The sequence below is a fragment of the Bos indicus x Bos taurus genome, chromosome 3 (assembly GCF_003369695.1).
Source record: "Bos indicus x Bos taurus breed Angus x Brahman F1 hybrid chromosome 3, Bos_hybrid_MaternalHap_v2.0, whole genome shotgun sequence".
Lineage (NCBI taxonomy): Eukaryota > Metazoa > Chordata > Mammalia > Artiodactyla > Bovidae > Bos > Bos indicus x Bos taurus.
Window position 1 is genome coordinate 109,717,664 of NC_040078.1, and position 16,458 is coordinate 109,734,121.

Below are 16,458 nucleotides of genomic sequence, written 5' to 3' on the forward strand. Positions count from 1 at the left end.
AAGACCTGTTTTGACAGAGTTCTTTCCAAAAGCCACCAGAAACCTGTGTTCTGTGGGTGGGTGGGACTGCGGGCTCCTGTCTGACCAGTACAGAGCCCATCCTACCTAAGAGACAAGTTTTCTTGACTTTGCTCCTTTTGAGCCCAAGCATCAGTCATCAACTAATAAATACCTATTTACATGTTGCTCTAGCCTATTTGGCTGCTGCAAACTGCATTCTTCCCTCTCTTTCACCCCAAAAATACCAAGATCCCTGATCAGGGCAGAATTGATTTTGATTGCCACTGGTGAGCAATGAAAAGCTAAAATAAATAAATAATGGGCAAGTGTTCGGGCACATTAAATGGAGAAATTTACCAAGACTAAACTCATGCTTCATCAATAAAATGAGGATTTGGAACAGCTCTACTACTGACCAAAACAACTCAAATGTTTGCACAAAGTGAGCAGAACATTCCTCATCCTGACTTTAGTCATCCTAAAAAAGGAATTAAGCGGTCAGGGTTGAACTTTTTGCTTAAAAAAAAAAAAAAAAAAGAATGATCCCTCCACTTCCATTCCATCACCTCTGAAATTTACTATAGAAGAAATCATTTATGATTCATAACATATTCTACCATTTTAGAAAAACTAGTCCATGTGTCTGAAAATAGCTGACCAGGGACTTGGCTACTTACCTTCTGACTGTACTTCAACTATCACTTTCAAGGGGGCAATCCAACATACACGAAATCCAGGCAGCACCGCAATCTCACTTGGGAAAAGGAGTTTCCAGAGTGAGTCAGGACTCTGCAACAAGTTCCTGTCAGGCTGAGGGATACTGCCACTAGCTTCTTTCCATCACACAGCCAGCAAGAGGTCACATTTCCTTCCAGCTCTTCAGAGACTGAATTAAGTTTCTCAGTCTCAAAGACCTGGCAAACTCCACCCATTCCATCTTTCACTTTTTAAAGAAACAGGACCACACTACTTCTCAGTAACTTAGAAAGGTAAGAAAAACACAATGAGGCAGGTATTTTCCATATCGCACAGAATACAGCATGCTATTAATTATTTCAGGCCTGATTTCCACACAAGAACGAGTTTCATAAATGTCTTTAACACCAGAGAAAACACTGAAAAATTCAAGATCAGAATGACACACCTTTACAGGGAAACCCCTTTATTCATTCAATCAAACTGCTGTTTCTCCCCCAATGAGAAACAAAAACATATGAAGATCTTAAGATCGCTGGGATATTATATAATATTCACAGAAGGTAACATAATCAATGAATGCTGGAAAATTCTGAAAACTACACACAAGTAATAAACATAGGTCTTAACCACCAATTTGAAAAAAAAAAACTAATAAAAGAAAATGTATGCAAACAATTTTATACATCAATTTCTTCTATCATAAGTATGCCTCCTAGAAGGAATAACAAGTATGTAGGGGGTAAATTCAACTTTATTTGCCTGTACTCTGTTTTAAACATATGGTTTATCTAAGAAAGGACACAAAAGGAAGTGACCTGGAATAAAAGAGGCATTCTGGGGGACTTTAAGAAAGTAACAATCTGTATAGATTTCAGTTTATTCATTTGTTAAAGGTGGCAAATACTGAACATACAACTTCACTTCTGAAGTTTCAGGTTGTAGACTGGGCTTCACAAGCATAAACAGGACACTGCACCAAGTGCTGATTACTGGAAAGGTGAAAACACAAGCGTATCACAATTTTTAAGATTGTTTTGCTTTCTCACTAAGACAGGTTTCACAATCTCTGTATTTTATAGTTACTTTGTTAAGATTAGTGTGAGCATCATTTTCAAAAAAATACCCGTCCTTGAAGTTTTCTTATGTGTTACAAACAGGGCTTACAGTTTAATTAATAATAGGGTATCAATACTGGTTCATTAATTGTGACATAATGTAAAATGTTAATAACAGAAGAAACTGGGTATAGGGAATATAGGGACTGTTACTGTTTCCCTAACACTAAAATATGTATGTTTTAGTCCTAACACCAAGTACCCTAGAATGGACCTCATTTGAAGATAGGGTCTTTAGAGAGATATGACTGGTGTTCTTATAAATAGGAGAAATCTGGACACAGAGATATGCAGAGAGAAGATGCTATGAAGAGATACAGGGAGATGGCCATTTACCAGTTGAAGAGAGAGACCTGGAAGAGATCCTTCCCTCCCAAGGTCTCAGAAGGAACGAATCCTGCCAAGCTCTTGATTTCTGACTTCTAGCCTCCAGATCTGTGGGACGGTATATTGCTGTTGTTTAAGCCCACTCAGTCTGTGCTACTTTGTATGGCAGCCCTAGCAAACCAATACATGAATTCTGTACAATCCTTGCAATTTCCTGTTAATCTTAAACTATTCTCAAACAAAAAGTTCATTAAAAAAAAAAAGACAAAGGCAATGGAATCCACATCTCACAATTATAAGAGGATCAAAGCAGACAGGTAATTGGGAAATACCTGCTCAGTGGAAAAAGAATCCATTATCTCAATACACAGTAAGCAAACAGCTAGGACTAGAATCCAGGTTTCATTCAGTGTTTTCCATAACATGTTATTCCAAGATAGGGATATACAGGTGGTGTAAGTGAGGGACCATGCTGAAACAGATTATCAATCTAAATATCATGTCCCAAATGAACAGAACCCAAGAGAGTCACTTTATAATACTGGACTAGGTTCTGCAGTGAGTAGTGGCTTTGGCATCAAAAAAATTAACTGGGTTCAAATCTGTGTGCTCCTTAGCTGGACAAGATATTTACTCTCTTCATCTTCCAAACATGGCCTACACCTCATAAGACTGCCACAGAAATTAAAAAGTATATAAAAAGTATAAATTGCCTGGCATTCAGCAAGTGACTTCACACCTTAAGCTATGTTCAGCTGCAACCCTAGAGTGGTGACAGGGAGATACTTAGAAACGTCTCTAGGAGAAAATATATTTCACCACTGATTCTACTTTCCTGCTAATATATTAGTAAGCAATCAGATATGTTCCTATGCAAAACAATAAAGTGTTTTATACTGGCTAAACTGGCACGTGTTGTACTGAAGAGGTGCAGAGAAGCAAGAAAACGTCAAAGTTTAAGGTCCTGACCTTTGAAGAATAAATCCCTTTGCTGATGAATGGTAGCAGGGAAAATCAATAGCAAACTGAGGGGCCATTCATTTGGAACTTACCTCTATGTCCCCAGTGTACATGACTTGTGGTATCTTCTCCTAAAATTTGTTCAATGGGTATCTACTAGGCTCAGGACCATCTATGCAACTAACCCTTCATCATTAGACAAACAGAATGAAATACACAGTCAGCAACTTAAATATTATCTTTGATTGACCCCAGAGGCTCCTCTCCTATATCCCAAGGGGAGAGTGATGGCAATTTTTGTTCCTATTTTAAATGTGTTATCACTGGGGAACACAACAGTCCTATTTTTTAGAGGAACTCTCAGCTTTTCTACCTTAATAAAGATACTACAGGCTATGTTAACTAACCACCTATGGCCTCCTTCCAGTTCTCATTATGATAAACCTTCTTAAAAACTAAGTTAAACAGCCAATTATAATACAACCATTTTTTAATGAAATTATTAAGATCTTGGGCTTCCTCCAATCAAAAAAAAAAAACCATCTTGGACTGAATCAGTGGTACACATTGCAAAAGTCCATCATTCCAATCCCAAAGAAGAGAAATGCCAAAAAACGTTCAAACTACTGTACAACTGTGCTCAGTTCACATACTAGCAAGGTAATGCTCAAAATTATTCAAGCTAGGCTTCAACAGTACGTGAACCGTGAACTTCCGCATGTACAAGCTGGGTTTAGAAAAGGCAGAGGAACCAGAGGTCAAATTGCCAACATCCACTGGATCACAGAAAAAACAAGGGAATTCCAGAAAAAACATCTACTTCTGCTTCACCAACTACGCTAAAGCCTTTGACTGTGTGGATCACAACAAACTGTGCAATATTTAAGAGAAGGGAATACCAGACCACCTTACCTGCCTCCTGTGAAACCTGTATGTAGGTCAAGAAGCAACAGTTATAACCAGAGATGGAACAATGCACTGGTTCCAAAATGGAAAGGAGTATATCAAGGCTGTATACTGTCACTCTGCTTATTTAACGTCTATGCAGAGTACATCATGTGAAATGCTGGGCTGGATGAATCACAAGCTGGAATCAGGACTGCCAAGAGAAGTATCAATAACCTCAGATATGCAGATGACACCACTCTAATGGCAGAAAGTGAAGAGGAACTAAAGAGCCTCTTGAGGAGAGTGAAAAACCTGTCTTAAAATTTAACATTCAAAAAACTAAGATCATGGGATCCAGCCCCATCACTTCATGGCAAATAGATATGGAAACAGTGACAGATTTTACTTTCTTGGGCTCCAAAATCACTGCAGATAGTGACTGCAGTCATGAAATTAAAAGACACTTGCTCCTTGGAAGGAAAGCTATGACAAACCTAAACAGCATGTTAAAATGCAGAGACACCACTTTGCTGACAAAGGTCCATATGGTCAAAGCTATGGTTTTTCCAGGAGTCATGTACTGATGTGAAAGTTGGACCATAAAGAAGGCTGAGCTTCGAAGAATTGATGCTTTTGAACTGTGGTGTTGGAGAAGACTCTTGAGAGTCCCTTGGACTGCAAGGAGATCCAACCAGTCAATGCAAAAGGAAATCAAGCCTGAATATTCATTGGAAGGACTGAAGCTGAAGCTCCAATACTTTGGCCACCTGATGTGAAGAGCTCACTCACTGGAAAAGACCCTGATGCTGGGAAAGATTGAGGGAGAAAGGGACAAGAGAGGATGAGATGGTTGGATGGCATCACCAACTCAATGAACTTGAGTTTGAGCAAATTCAGGGAAACAGTGAAGGACAGAGAAGCCTGGCATGCAGTCCAGAGGGTCGCAAAGAGTCGGACAAGACTTAGCAATTGAACAACAAAGATCTATCAAGGTACTTTCAGGAAACTGAGAAAGGAATTCTAAACCACTGATTTATGTACACACTTTACAGATTCCAAGGATTGGGTCTCTGGTCCCTCTTCATCAAGTAATCATCCCACCATCAGTACATAGACAGCTGCTACTTAAGAGTTCTACATAAAGCTTGTTCTACATTATTTAAGTCTGTTTACAACTCTCTTAGGAGATAAGCTGTTTGATATCTTTTATAGACATATCTTTACAGGATCAAATATCTTCCCCAAACAAGTTTATCACACAGAGATTTAGAGAGGGGAAAATACATGTTTAAATTTATTCCCTTATATGTTACAACTACTACTGCTTTGAATTATGAACATTGCAGGGTATCTCAATAATTTATCCCTTCCTGCAAAAGTATGAGCCCTAAGAATTAAAAAGTCCCATACATATGTAGCTATCAAGCACCTGAAATGTGGCTGGCCTGAACTGGGATGAGGTATAGGTATAAAATACAGGATTTCAAAGACTTAGTACAAAACTCAGAATGCAAAATGTCTCATTATTTTTCTATTAATTACATGTTGAAATGAGAATGTGTTGGATATATTAAATTATATAAAATATATCATTAATTTCATCTGCTTCTTTGTATTTATTACCTTACTGTGGCTGCTGGGAAATTTGATATTACGTATGGCTCACACTGGACTTCTCTTAGATGGCACTGTCCTAAAGGACAATGATTATGTCTTTTCAAATGCTCAAGTTTTAAACCTTATTCAGTATTAGTCACTTTTAAATTCATCATTTATTTTTGTAGTTTCTAGTCTTCATTCACTTCATTCATTCATTCATTCACTTCAATCATCCCTCACTTTCCTGTTGAGGGAAAACCTGATGTATTTGTTTCTGCACTTTACCAGATAAGTTTAGGGGAGAAAAAAAGAGAGGGGTGTCTTAAACACACACACACAACTCTACACACAAAAAATGAAAAATAACTTCAAGATCTACTATCATTCCGGATCTTACCAGTCACCTCAGTCTACAAAAGAAATCAAGAACCCAACCTGCTGCTTTCATCTAAAATGAATTAAGGCACTATTCAAAGTTATCTTAATTTAGAGACCGCCTAACTATTCCAAGCCCAGATAGATCCAAACACTCAACCAGAACTCAGTTCAGGGGACTTCCCTGGTGGTCCAGAGGCTAAGACTTCAGGGTGACTCTCCCAATGCAGGGGGATCAGGTTCAATTCCTTGTCAGGAGAACTAGATCCCACATGCTGCAACTAAAGATGCCACAACTAAAGATCCTGCATGTTGCAACTAAGACCTAGCAAAGCCAAGTAAATATTTAAAAAATAAAGAACTCAGTTCAGATACATGTGACCAGTGCAACTCATAATGAATAGCTTATTAACTACATAAAGAAATAGGTCTAATTATTTTCTAGAACATCTTGTATATTTTTAAAGGAACAAAATGGAATTCATCAGATTTATATGTGAAAGCTCCAGTTTCCCGTAATTTCAAGATTCTAAATGATCTGGCCCCTATGCCTACTTCTTCAACATCATCTCAAACCACTCTCTCCCCATTCAGTCACTATACTGGAGCTACAAAGGCCTTATTTCTGTTCCTGAACACTTACAGGCATTTACAGTCTCAGCACCTTTATACCTGCCGTTCTTGCTACATGAACACACTTTGCAGTCTACAGCATGGCTGGCTCCTTTCTCATCCTTCAGATCTCAGCTTATCACCCAACTCAAAAAGGTCTCTCTTCCTTAGCATTCTACCTAATGACACGTCATTGTTATTTTGTAGTCCTTCTTTCCTAACACTAGGAAACCTGAAACTATCTTATCTGCCTTCCCAAACTAGAATGTAAGCTCCCCAAGAACAGGCATCCTGTCTATCTTGCTCACTGCTGATTATCCCCAGCATAGAGAATAGGCACAGTAACAAGCACTCAAGGATATACTGACTGAATGAATTCAAAAAACTCAAAAGCAGCTTTGAAAGACTCTAAAAGAATCTTAGAGGGGAAAATCTAGTAGGTTTATTTTTTAAAGTATACAACTGGCTTGCTATGTAAAGGCCCTACCTAAGCCCTTCTAGTTTTTGTTTTCCAGTTGCCAGTACTAAAGTCTCTTGAAGAACTGTCATAGTTCCACATAGTGAAAAACAAGAAGTATGGAAATTTCAAGTATATTTTGCTTGCTGAGTCTGGAGAAGAAAGGTTTATTTAAGATGAAATAAAGCACTAATAATAAAATCACTATTTGTACAAAATTAGACAAATAAATGGAACAAAACACAAAGTTTAAAAATACACCCTATTAATACACTCTCAAAAAGGTGACTTTTCAAAACACTATAAAAGGATAAATGAATAGTAGAGACAACTGATCAAAGAGTTAATACAAAACATTAAGAGTCCTTCTTCTTACCATAAACAAAACTAAAATTACTCTACACTTAAAAATCTGCTAAGAGGTTAGACTTCATCTTCAGTATTCTTATCACACTAAAATAAAACCTAAAAATAACTTATCATCCATGATGCCAGCAAATTAAAAGCCTACATGACAGATGAGGAAAAAAGTTGTTTGTAATTTATTGCAAACAGAATCCCTGATTCACATGAGAAAATTTAAAGAACCAACTACTTATTGCCAGTTTGTCCTGGTAGCTGTAGAAAGGCAAAAGTTTCTGCAAGTGTATGAAGGGAATTTTGTAGGCAGTGATGCTGTTCAGAGTTATATGAAGAAGCTGGACTGACTAAACAAAAATCTTCCTGAATATAAAAAAAATAGTAAGTATACATATAAAATATATGAACACAAGTGAAAAAAATACAACAAATATTAGAAAACACAACCAAGGAAATCTCTCAAAGAACAAACACACAGAGATGGAAATAGTAGAAAAAAAATTAAAATTAGAGAATCAGTCCAAAAGATCCAACACCCAATTAATTCCAGAAAAAGAGTAGAGAAAATAAAGGAGAGAAAAATCAAGGACATCATTTCGGAAAATATCCCAGAACTGAGTGACATAAGTTTCAGTCCTGGAGAAGGAAATGGCAACCCACTCCAGTATTCCTGCCCAGAGAAACCCATGGACAGAGGAGCCTGGTGGGCTACAGCCCATGAGATAGCGAAGAGTCAGACACGACTGAGCAACACACACACACACACACACACACACTGTTCCCAGAGATTCCAGCTTAGCCTGAGGACACACACACACACACACACTGTTCCCAGAGATTCCAGCTTAGCCTGAGGACAAGCCGTCCTGTGCAAAACAGAACCAGCACCCCTCACCCCGATCCAGAGGATCCTTAAGCAGCCAAGATCAACCTAAGGATTTCACTTTGCTTTCAAGCTTACAATAGCCTCTGGATCCTGGAGCAAACCATTACACCAGTTCAACCTCAGCACCAAATCAGGTACAATGGACTTGATACAGTGTTTTTCTCATATCAAGTTCAAACCTCTGGAAATAGACTTTGGTTGCTAAAAGATAATCACAATATACCATTGTCATTAATTTGAGAAAAGATGAAATTATTAATATTTATATATAGTCTTAATAAAAAGATAAAAGAAGTAATTGAGGGTAAAGAATCCATTATGTATTTGAAAAATAAAATATTTTTCTAGTAATGTGCTCTATGTTGGTTTTATACACTCAGTTGTTCAATAAAATGAGCAGAGGGGAAAAAAAAAAGTTTCAGTCCCTTGAGTGGCCAGCACATTAGATGAAAACAGCCACACCAAGGACATCATTATGAAACCAGAACATTGGGAATACTAGAAAAAAGAAGTTTCAGAGCTTACAAACAGGTTATATGCAAATGTAACTGACATCTCACCAACAGTGAACGTGAAAGGCAATAGAGCAGTATTTTCAAAATTCTGAAGGAAAATTATTTCCAAACTAGAAATCTACATCTAGCCAAAGTAATAATCAACATAAGGGCATTATAAAGGCATTTTCAAGACATGCTATATCCAAAAAACTTACCTGTTGTATACCCCTTTCTCAGGAAGCTAATGGAGATGTGCTCCTTCAAAATAAGATTGTATCAAAAAGGAAAGGGATAGGACATGGGAAAAGATAACAAAACCAGGAGGAAAAATCACTGGGATGACGTTGGGATAACAACATCCCAGCTCCCTAATTAAAGCACAGGCTCAGAATGAAGCAGATTAGAAAATATCTCTAAAATAAAATTGATAATATAACCAAAATGTTTAAAGTACTGAGCAAGATTTACACTTCTGGGTAGAGTTTAAGAAAGAAATTAATAATAAGAACACAGAAACTAAGCAAAACAGACCAGAAAAAGATAAATATTAACAAAAGAGAAAATAACCAGTTGTACAAATAAAATTAACCACAGCATACATCATGATTTAGCTGTGAATAAGCTATACATAAGCTTAGTATCATTAACAGTGAATACTGCTCTCTAACCAAAATTACATTACAGTCAGAGTGACAATAAATATGGATGTGTGAGGAAGTCAGAGAATTCTACCACTATCCAAGGTAGGAATAGATAATACCCCAAACTGGAAAATCCATAAGCAGCAAAACAAGCTATTTAGAGGTAATACCAAAGAAACGGTGAAGAACTGGAAATGACTGCTTCTAGGTACTTTGGCCACCTCATGCGAAGAGCTGACTCACTGGAAAAGACTCTGATGCTGGGAGGGATTGGGGGCAGGAGGAGAAGGGGATGACAGAGGATGAGATGGCTGGATGGCATCACTGACTCGATGGACGTGAGTCTGAATGAACTCCGGGAGTTGGTGCTGGACAGGGAGGCCTGGCGTGCTGCGATTCACGGGGTCACAAAGAGTCGGACACGAGTGAGCAACTGATCTGATCTGATCTGATCTGATCTGAGGGACTGGGAAGGGGGTGGGAGGGCTTGTTTTTCATCAAATGCTTTATGAAGGGACTTTCCTGGTAGGCCAGCAGCTAAGCCTCTGCACTCCCAATGCAAGGGGCCTGGAGTTTGATCCCTGATCAGGGAACTAGATCCCACATGCTGCAACTCAGAGTTTACACGCTGCAACTAAAAACCAAAAAGGCCCTGTGGAGCTGAGGGTCTGACATAACTATGTACCGGATTTTCCTACACATATTAATTAAAAAAGAGAAACAAAAAGAGAAATAAATATATAAAATGCTTTTTAAAATTTAAGAAAACAAAGTATACTATGGGGGGAAATCTACTATATACATGAATTTATTCATGTTCGTCACATAGTTATCTAAGACATGGAAACCTGAGAGAAAAGCCTAAAATGTTTACCAAAAAGGAACTAGTTACATAAATTATATGGAACATCAATGGTAAAATATCGTGAGTCATTTAAAATTGCAAACAGAATGTTAGAACAAGAACCAGACAAAAAAGCACAACTCCAATTTTGATTACACATATCCGAGTAACATATGCATAAAAAGAGTCTGTTCCCCAAACTATTAACAGTGACTATATATGTGTCAAGTTTATGGCTGATCTTTTTTAATACGTCCAAGTGAATAAACATGTTATTTAAAAACTCAAAAGGGATCTTCTGGATAAAAAGCATAAGACTGGTTTTAGAAGGCACAAAAATTACTATTAGTTCCTTTTACCATCATGCATTTACCTTATCTGAACAATGATTTGACTTGCAGCACACCCCAGACAGATGAAGTGCCACTGGCTTCTCCAAATTACCAAGTCAGAATACAACTCTGAAATGAGAAGAAATAAGCAGTGATAAAATAGCTAGCCAAACCTCGCAGACTGCACCTTGAAATACAGATGCCTGGAATCTATAAGCAGAAACTCTCCTTTAGCTCTCAACTTCATTTCAAGTGGACACAGGATTCTCTCTCAAAGTATACTGGCTTGAGGGTCTCTGTCTGTCTCCTAAACTCATTTTCATTCACCCCACCTCCTTACAGTAAGGCTGCAGTAGGGAAAGCTAAAACCTTCCTCTTGTAATCTGATACCTTTCACTGGCAGCCTGCATTATATAGGCTGAATGTGCAAACTCCATAATTCAACTTGGAGAAGAACTTTAGAAGAATTAGATGCTTTAAACAAAAACCTTCAAGTAGGCTGAACTACTGATAAATACACTTCAAGTTAAAACAACTCCCCACATTCATCCCTTAAAGCACAAGAAAACCTTTCAGATCCAAGTGTTTAAGTATTTCCTGATCTAAACATTAACATGGCCACGTATCAAAGCGATGCAGCATTATACCAAACAGAAAAACAAAGTTCCAACATCAGCAAACTCAATATGTAGTTAACATGCTCACTCCTAGTCTATCATTCATTCAAAATCCTGTAAAGCATGCCAAGTTGCCTCAGTCGTGTCTGAATCTTTGCGACCCTATGGACCACAGCCTGTCAGCTCCTCTGTCCATGGGATTCTCCAGGCAAGAATACTAGAGTGATCTGCCATGCTCTCCTCCAGGGGATGTTCCCAACCCAGGGATCGAACCCACGTCTCTTATATCTCCTGCACTGGCAGGCAGGTTCTTTCCCACTAGCCCTACCTGGGAAGCCCAGAGTAAGAAGGCACCCAAGAATTAAATAATCTGAAGATGCAATCTTGACATTAACCTTTTCTTTTTTCACTTGTTCATTTATTCAATCAAGGATACCCACCTTAGCTCTCTCTGAAACCTGTGGTTTGCACATAGCTGAAGCCTTACTTATTTAGCTAGGAAAGAAAGGAATGCGTTTCCTTAAGCTAGTCTCTCAGTAGGTGTCAGGCCCTCAGCCAAGAGCCTCCTACCCTCTCAACCAAACTCATTCTTAGGAGGGTCTCTATCCCCAGCAAGCTGTCCTGGGCTCACCTAGGCTGGGTCAGGTACTGTTTCTTGGCGTTACCCTAGACAAGCATATCATTATGTCTGTTAATACTCACAGGGCTGCAAAGTCTATTACCTAACACTGCTATGTGTCTGCTGAGTAAACTGAATACACAAGCAATAAACTCTTGACCTGTACCAAAGGTTATCAGATAATTAACATTACAAAGCGGCAACAAAAACCTGTTAAAACTAATAGGATAAGAGTTACCAGAAGAAATTACTATTCAGTGGGGCCATTTAGCAAATTAATGACAATGTTGGTCTATATTTACTTAGTTGATAAACAGCAAAACCACAGCACTTACGAGAACTCATTCTTTCAAAATACTTTTATATATATTCTTGCAGGTCATTCTGGGAGTTCATCCTAGATTACATCAACCGGAACCTCTTTCCCTGCTTCTAAATGCAGGGGCACAGGGGCTCACAAGAGTCAGCTTGAGGGAATCCCTGATGACTCCTACAAAACTGGGAACTGCTTACAGTGCACTGATTAAAGAACTATTCCAATACATCTACCTCTTTACATTCTAACCAGTTAACACACTCTCTCTCCTCTCTCCATCTCTAATAATGTGTTCTAGTTTCAAAAGCAAATTGAATAAAAGTGAACAAAAGAGGACCCTGTGTTCTATTCAAGTTAACCCAAAGTAGTCAATTTTAATTAAAGTAGACAAAATTTAATCTTAGCCACTTCCCAATTTAAAGGAAAAAAAAAAAATACTAGAACTGATAAGATTATGACAGCTAGGCAAATAACCCTTTAGGGTTTTACTACAGAGAACTGTGCAATGTCTTGCTCCAAGTAGCTTCTCTGCTTTCAAGCAGGCACACCAAGACTGAATCCAAGACTGGTGAATTTACTATGAATGGTTTTGAAGAGAAAGGCTAATACTGCCAACCATGTCCAGCATACAGGGTCTTCTATGCTAGGGAGTTGAGCAAATGATGTCAAAAAGCTCAACCTGTTTTTGTACATTCATTAAGAACAGTTTCTACATTTTCTTTTTTGGCAGCCAGAACTTCTTGTAGGATCTTAGTTGCTCAGTTCAGTTCAGTTGCTCGGTCGCGTCCGACTCTCTGCGACCCCATGGACTGCATGCAGCAGGCCAGGCTTCCCTGTCCATCACCAACTCCTGGAGCTTGCTCAAACTCATGTCCATTCAGTCAGTGATGCCATCCAACCACCTCACCCTCTGTCATCCCCTTCTCCTGCCTTCAATCGTTCCCAGCATCTGGGTCTTTTCTGATGAGTCAGTTCTTCGCATCAGGTGGCCCAAGTATTGGAGTTTCAGTCCTTCCAATGAATATTCAAGACTAATTTCCTTTAGGATGGACTGGTTGGATCTCCTTGCAGTCCAAGGGACTCTCAAGAGTCTTCTCCAACACCACAGTTCAAAAGCATCAATTCTTCAGGGCTCAGCTTTCTTTATGGTCCAACTCTCACATCCACACGACTACAGGAAAAACTATAGCTTTCATCTATATGTCATTTAGATCTATACCGATTTACAGATCATAGATCTATACGGATCTTTGTCGGTAAAGTTATGTCTCTGCTTTTTAATATGCTGTTGCTCAACCAGAGATCGAACCCCAGGCCACTGCAGTGAAAGCATGAAGTCTTAACCACTGGACCTCCAGGGAACTCCCCAATTTCTACTTTTTTTTTAATGGTAGAAAAATATCAAAGTATTTTATGACATGTGAAAATTCTATGAAATTCCAATTTCAGTATGTATGAACAGCTTTACTGGAACACAGCCACATTCATCCTTCATAATATACAGCAGCAGAATAGGTGCAAAAGTGACTATAAGCAGAGGCCTCACCACTTAGCGCTGCTACAAATTCTGGTGAAATAACTGTCCCTAAAAAGCATTTCAAGTACCATGTATTCTGTCATATCACATTTTATTACTATTCAATTACCAGCATGTATCACATGTCAAAACAAAAGAAAAATGGACTTTGAATGTTACCCATTTAAGACCCAGTGTGGAGTGTGGGTGCTTTTTTAAATACAATTAGATGGCAACACTCTGTGTTTATTATGAAATGACATCATAGCTGTGCCAAGAATACAAGAGTTGGCATTACCAAACTAAGTACTCCCATAATATTCCCAATTCACAGGAAACCAATTGCTGGAAAAAAATATTTTAATTTAAAACAGAGTACCTTATCACAACAGAAAATCTTTTTTTTTTTTTTTTAAATTTTATTTATTTATTTGGTTGCTCTGGGTCTTAGTTGTAGCATGTGGGATCTAGCTCCCCGACCAGGGATTGAACCTGGGCCCCCTGCACTGGGAGCTCAGAGTCTCAGCCACTGGACCACCAGGGAAGTCCCAGAAAATCTTTATAAAATCAAAAAAATAAAGGTTATACAACCAAAATAAGTTTCTGAGTATTATACCTATTAGCATAAGGAGGAAAGTCATTTAATTATAGTGAGTTAATTAAGTCATGTTTCACTGCAGCAGCCTAAGAAATGTGTCTACAGAAAATGAACTTAAAGACTATTAGCCTTTTGGTTTGAAGGGTTGAGGACAACAGGAGCAATATAAGTAGTCAATTAAAAAATAGGGCAGATGGAGGGGAAAGGTGCTCACCTATGCAACTATGGAAATAAGGGCAACAGAAACAAGATAAAAAGCAAAAAGAACTCCATATAACCACTGTATTCCAGCTGTTAAAACTATTCCAGTTGTCAAGTTGTTAGAGGGTGCATATGTGCATGCAAAGTCACTTCAGTTGTGTCTGACTCTGTGACTCTATGGATCATAGCCCACCAGGCTCCTCTGTCCATGGGATTCTTCAGGCAAGAATACTGGAGTAGGTTATCATGCCTCCTCCAGGCAATCTTCCCAAACCAAGGATCAAACCCATGTCTCTTCTGTCTCCTGCACTGGCAGGCGGGTTCTTTGCCACCAGTGTCACCTGGGAAGCTCCTGTTAAAAGGTTCAGTTCAGTTTAGTTGTTCAGTCGTGTGTGATTCTTTGTAACCCCCTTAGACTGCAGTGCACCAGGATTCCCTGTCCATCACCAACTCCTGGAGCTTGCTCAAACTCAAGTCCACTGAGTCCGTGATGCCATCCAACCATTTCATCCTCTGTCATCCCTCTCTCCTCCTGCCCTCAATCTTTCCCAGCATCAGGGTCTTTACTGATGAGTCAGTTCTTCACATCAGATGGCCAAAATACTGGAGATTCAGCTTCAGCATCACTCCTTCCAGTGAATATTCAGGACTGATTTCCTTTAGGATTGACTAGTTTGATCTCCTTGCAGTCCAAGGGACCCTCAAGAGTCTTCTCCAACACCACAGTTCAAAAGCATCAACTCAAAAAAAAAAAAAAAAAAAGCATCAACTCTTCGGGGCTCAGCTTTCTTTATGGTCCAACTCTCACATCCATACATGACTACTGGGAAAACCATAGCTTTGACTAGACAGATCTTTGTCGGCAAAGTAATGTCTCTGCTTTTTAATACACTGTCTAGGTTTGTCATAGCTGTTCAAGGGTACAGGTTAACAATCCTGAAACTACTACATACATGTATACTGGAACTAATGAGTAAATGCATGGCAGATGGTGACAGTCAAGATTCACACTGCTGGAAGTGGGAGGTTAAACATAAAAGAGGCAAAGACTACAATGATCAATGAGGTACTGGATTAGAGTTGGAGGTATCAGTATTCATGCTTATAGATAAAAACTGATATATATAGAAATATCAAATACTTACAGATATTTCTATAAGTATACAGAATATATGTATTAGTATAGATATATTTCTTGCATTGTCAGCTGAGAAGCAACTACCCTCCAGGACCCAGATCTTGAATTCTAATACATTCTCCAATAAGAGAAACCAGGACTCCTTGGAGAAATGGCTGAATCTAGGGTTGGGGGAAGGGATACACAGCATGAGCTTGGGAGTACCTTACAGTGCCAGAAAACAAAGAAGTGCTGAACAATAACAAAAAAGCAACACTGCAGACAATAAAGGTGGTATGTCAAAAGGATGCTCCTGTCCAACTGAAAGAGCTCTCAATAGTAACAATCAGAAAAACTGTAACAAAATTAAGTACTGGATTATAACAAAAAATACCCATGGATCCATACTAATATACTCAAGTCACCCTCAAGGAGGTGGAATATAACTCTCCACTCAAGTGGAGGTGAGTGTGTCTAGATATTTTCTTTCGGTGTACATTATGGAAGGAAAGGGAGTAATTTATACTTGAGAAACATAATCCGATAATTAAGGTTAACAAGAAGTCACATTGATAGCACGTACTCCTTAATATGACATGGCACTTTACCTCTCTGGTCTTTCTCCCCAAAATCCATAACATTAGTCTACTCATGAGAAAAACATTAGACAAATCCAAACTGAGGGACATTCTATAATACTGCTAACCAGCAATCCTCAAAGCTGTTAAGATCACCAAAAATCAAAAAATGTGTGAGAAACTGTCACAGCCAAGAGAAACCTAAGGAGACATGACAACTTAATGTATATCCTAAATGAGAATGTGGAACAGGAAAAGTACATTAGATAAAAACTAAGAAAACTCAAGTACGGACTTCAGTTAA

General features: G+C 38.6%; 1 protein-coding gene across 6 annotated transcripts in view; it reads right to left on the minus strand.

The window, feature by feature from the left end:
- Nucleotides 1-16,458, minus strand: part of THRAP3 (thyroid hormone receptor associated protein 3) — a 72,491-nt gene that overhangs the window by 34,519 nt on the left and 21,514 nt on the right. For 4 of the 6 annotated variants that reach the window (XM_027537818.1, XM_027537815.1, XM_027537819.1 and 1 more), the window contains exon 2: nucleotides 10,634-10,721. The exons of the other annotated variants lie outside the window; for them this stretch is intronic. The gene's annotated coding sequence lies outside the window, so the exon portion shown is untranslated. The remainder of the gene's footprint in view (nucleotides 1-10,633; nucleotides 10,722-16,458) is intronic. 6 annotated transcript variants of the gene reach the window in all.